At 36.3% G+C, this 5224-nt stretch overlaps 1 protein-coding gene across 1 annotated transcript in view; it reads left to right on the top strand.

Annotated features, from left to right (window-relative positions):
- Positions 1–2858: 2858 nt before the first annotated feature.
- The window catches only part of LOC140342125 (prolactin-releasing peptide receptor-like), a 32610-nt gene continuing 30244 nt past the window's right edge, over positions 2859–5224 (top strand). The window contains exon 1 of the mRNA XM_072428193.1: positions 2859–3057. The gene's annotated coding sequence lies outside the window, so the exon portion shown is untranslated. The remainder of the gene's footprint in view (positions 3058–5224) is intronic.

Here is a 5224-nt window from a genome sequence, read left to right as displayed (position 1 = left end):
GAGCTTAAATAAATTGGGCCCAATGACACATTGGAGCTGTGCATACATTGAAGCATAAAAGACCGTATTCGCCACAGAGCGCTGAAGCAGAGCAGAGTCTTTAATGCCACCGAAGGGAATATTGATCTCAACTGTTTTACTCCAGATGTTATACCATCTGAAGTTTGAGTGGAGTGAAACATCCCTCTTGAAGTCCACTCCTCCCATTCTCCTCCTTACTGCAAGTACGCCAACCCTTCTCCTCATATACCTCCTCTGCCTCTTTGTGCCACTTCTTTACAGGCAGTAGTGTAAAATCCTTCAGGCTCTAAGTGAAATCTATGAGATTAATTGTGTATCTAATCCCTGTCCTCCCACATCTCCCCATTTTGTGTCAATCATTTTTATGAAGTTTTTATAATAAAACATCATAAATCAAACATACAAAATTAAATTCAATATACAAAAGGGGGAAGAAGCAATTCAAGGGGATTACATAACGATTGGGACATCAATAAAAATGCAGCACATTATACATGCATCTGGTATTTAGATAAGGCACTTCACTTTTCACAGCTTTAGCTGGCTACCTGTGACTTTACACACCAGAGGGTGTCCAGACCTCATATCATTTTCTACAATGCATGCCCTAAAGGAAGTTAACCAAAGAAAGCTTGTGTTTGGTACCAGCATGGCCTATACAAAAAAAAATAGTGGCATATACCAATATTGCCTTGGCATGGGCCTCAAAAACAACTGAGCCCAAAGACAAAGGGATTGGAGGGTATGTTAGAAGCATTATGAGTGGGGGGGATAAAAATGGGTTAGGGTCTGGGGGGTTTGAGGGAGTACACCCCCTCAATGCTACAGTGTTCCCTCAAGCAACTATGGCACAAATGCTTAAAATTGAGAGGATTCTCCAAACCAATCCCATGTTAACGTTTGCTATTCTATTTGCTCATCATCCTCTGCAACCAACTGCTCCAACTGTGAGATTCTCTCTATTCTCCCCCCATTTTGATTTCATCCTCAAAAAATGCCAAAATGTTGAGCCATTGATGCAATAAAAAAGAACTCTTAGCTCCCCAGAGCCTGTCATTTTATTATAATCACACAGGTGCTTTTTGAAGAAATGCTGCTGCTAATGCAGCCTCTGTGGGCTTTCAGCAGGGGGTGTCACAGATAAGGCAATTGGCAGGCAGTTGAGGGACAGGAATTAGAGGCCAAAAGGTAGCTGATGCTATAATTATAAAACACAAATCTGTGTTTTATATCTAAGCATCAGAAGCTATATCTGTGCTAACTAGTTATAATAGGCACTAGAGTTTTTTTGTATTGTTCAGATTCACCTCTGGGATGCTTTTGTGAAGATGCTAGAATATTAGAATAGCAAGGCATACAAAAAACTTACCTAAGCTTGTCATGGAAATGAAGGGAAGAAGTAATTTATGATCACTGCTTTCTATATTACTAGAAATGGTAGCAGTCAATTCTGCATGAAATTATAGTTTAGAACTTAATGATCACCCCACCCATAAAAATTTATCTCTCACAAATTGTCATCACAATTCACCTTGTATATTGATGTAAAAATGCAGATTTAAAAAAAACAACACACTTTATAAATGTTGTTCCTCATCAAGACAGTGCTAAATAGGAGCAGTGAGGCAGAATTACTAAACAGTTCAGTTTCATTCATACATTTGTCATTTAAGTTAAATCCGTCTCCTGACCATTTTTTCTGCACAAATCTGTCTCAGCTACCCAGGATTTGATACACAAATACACATCAAAATCTGTTATACTGTACATCATACAATACATATAAACTGCTATATGAGAAAAATTCAGATTTGCATGTAATTATGTAATTGTGTTGCATTATCTCTCTATATATTCTATGGGGTTCCTTTATAATGAAACATGGATATTAATATCTGCTCTCCTTTACACTGTGCTTTGTTAAAGAATATGTGCTCAGAGCATATTTGTTAAGTACATTGCTGAGTTCCCCTCATGTTGTTTACATCTGCCATTCAATTTCTTTTTAATTAACCTTATGTGTTTATTTTAGTGGAAAATATTTTTCAGACAGTTATCATATAAATCAAAAATTTGGCATCTAGTGTACCTCCATGTGGGTATTAGGTCAGTTCTATAAATATTCTATGTCTGGTAAGAATGTTCGTCTCTGAAAATAGTCTTTTGATAGCAAACATTTGTTGTGTTGATTTTTCACATACTCACACTCAAGTATACTCAAGTTATGTATAAAATAGTGGATGGTATTGCTTAAAAATACATACATAAAAGGTATAAATGCTACTAGTTAAAAATAGGTTCAACAATAGATGTATATTTTGTAATGGTATCTGTCAAACCCAATAATGGAGAATGTTAGCATCTTTATACTATACAATCAAAATTATATTATTTGTCACTATTCCATGAAATAATATAATCTTTTTATAATCAAAAACCAGCATGAATATAAATCATGACTGGATGAAAAGAAACCTTGAATGTTTAAAACTAAATTGCTATATCTTTATCTATTCATATCTACTTCATACCTTATCCAAATGTTGTATAAAAGCAATTTTGTTTGCTTTACTTAAAATCAAATGTAATTGACCCTTTCCTTTTAAAGTTGTTTTAAAATGGGCAGGGTGAAGTGAAGGGAATAATGGAATCAGCACTAAGGCAATGGACAGCTCCGGTGACAACAATCAATTTGCTTTGAGAACTAGACATAGGTTGTTCCATTTCTATTGCTGGAAGCTTTATATACACATCAGCAGCACAGGGCTGGACCTTTATTCAGATCAGCACATTACAAGGAGCTCTCCGCTGATAATTCACACAACAGGATTTTTTTTTCTAAGACAAACGAATCACTGCTTGTCTCCTGAAGGGTTTATAGTCTGGGAAAGAAGCTGATTAGTAGCCTTGGTGGCTGTCACAGGAAAGGACATCTGTGAGCCTGCAAGTGTTGTCACCCAGCAGATGCACCAGATTCACTACTACTGATATTCCTAAACTGAGTGAAGCATCAGCCTGATATTTGCTCCTAACTCTGTAAGTATTGATCAACAGGTCTGTAACTGTTCTACTTTATACCATGAGAAGGGGAGATATTATATTTTTTACTTTTTTACATTTTTTGTCACTTTACCTTGGTAGTATAGGATACATTACCATAATGATTTTTTTTCAATTTCATTGCTGTTAATTGTCATGTCCGAAGATCAAAACATGTCTTTGTAAACCTTATTTTCTAATAAAGGGACAATAAATATAAAACTCATTATAAATATATCTCATTTATATGTGTATTTGCAGAATCACAGATCTTTTAAGATATTTATTCACACTTTAATGTATGAAATTAGTAAAACAATCTACACAATTTGCCATCCAAGGTTAATTTATGTATTTTATATATTACTTGTTGAATTTTTGATTTACCATTGCAGAGGGTAAGTGATAAAAGCAGCATGTAATAGTAATATTATTATTAGAGTGATATGGTTGAAAGAGAGAGGTGCAGTGACTGTGTAACCTTACTGGCAACTCATCAATATGAGAGGCAAAACTGATCACAGTTGCCCAGGCAATGTTGTTTTGCCTTCCTCTGGACCATAACTGCAGATGTTATGATGCAGTGATATGACAATGGACTTTGTAAAGCACTGCGTATTATGTTGGCACTATATAAATAAAAATATATGTTTAACTTGTACAATATATAACACCATCATCTCCTGTGCACAGGTATAACAAAAGAGGGCACTACAAGTAATACAATGTATAAAATGTTCCGAAGTACAGGTAGTCCACGAGTTAAGGACATCTGACATAAGGACGACTCCTAGATATGAACAGGGATTCCCTGCTCATTCGTGTGCAGGGGGGAGGCTTGATGGGGGGGGGGCGGTTTGCATGACTTGCAGAAGAAATCTTTTGCTAAACACAGCTGAGGTTGTGATCTTAAGAGCTGAGCTGATCTGTAGCATCTTGTAACTCTTTAATGACCAAGACAAACTTTGCAGTTGTTTCTTTTTGCATATCAAATCACAGCTTGCTCCAGAAGTTAATGAATGTCTAAGCTCCATTCATTTTTTTTTTTTGTGATTAGCTCACAGGGAGGATTTTATACAGTAACTGACACCACGCTGTCTAATAATATGTTGAAACAAACATCTGTCCGAACTGCATTTATTAAAATAATGTACCTATTCCGACATACATACAACTTCAACTTAGGAACAAACCTACAGTGCCTATCTCATATGTAACCCGGGGACTACCTGTACATTACGTAGTATTTTAGCTTATAGTAGAAAAAAACAATGAATCAAGTACCCAGTATAAGATTGTGCCCTGTTGGATGAGAAAGTTATGATGGCTCAGTCACTAAAGATCATATTTGGCGCAGACTGTATTCTTATCTTGTTTTTGACAAGTTAATTTTCCCCAAATTAAAATATGAAGTCTGAGCAATTTCATTTTGCATAAATGTCTTCTAGTGTAGCAAACCTACAAGGTTAACAATTGCTCCATTTAGACAATTTTACTACTACATTTGAAGACATAAAGTTGACTGCCCACCTATGGGTTATCAAGATCCAGGAGTGATCACTCTTTACTGATTGAATAAAGGATGCATGGGAATATGGGAAGGGGTGGGGTCAACAAAAGCGGGATCTTTGTTGGATCCTGCTCATTCTCTGACCTTCATTCAGCAAATGAACTAAGTGGGGGATCTCTGAGAGCGTGTCGCTTTTGAAGTAGTACATTTTCAAAGAACCCCTTTGTTAGCTCACGACACACAAGGAAAATATCTGCCTGATGAATCACTCTTAGAACTAAACATCCCCAATACTATATATAAACCAAACTCTCTGACAACAGCATGTGATACGGATAGTACGCCACTAGTTATATTATTTGATTAGTTGCCCTCTTTATCAAATGATTTTCTATTTTATATGGAACATTTAGAATTGTTAATTGTGTCTGATCAGTATCCTTACAAATCTAACAATTGGTTGAAATACCTCCCAAAGTGCATTTCCAGTTATCTGTGCCTAGGCATTCCTGTGCCTACAACCATGGATCTTTATATCTGCAGTGTGAAACCTAAGGCATTGCTACCTCTGACTGTTAAGCTGCGTACACACTTGCAATTTTTGTCGTTGGAAAGGATCTTTCACGATCCTTTCCAACGACAAGGGGCTGCAAG

The sequence above is a fragment of the Pyxicephalus adspersus genome, chromosome 12 (genome assembly GCF_032062135.1).
Source record: "Pyxicephalus adspersus chromosome 12, UCB_Pads_2.0, whole genome shotgun sequence".
NCBI classification, from domain to species: domain Eukaryota; kingdom Metazoa; phylum Chordata; class Amphibia; order Anura; family Pyxicephalidae; genus Pyxicephalus; species Pyxicephalus adspersus.
The sequence above is the reverse complement of the archived record's forward strand: the minus strand, read 5'-3'. Positions and strand labels throughout refer to the sequence as shown.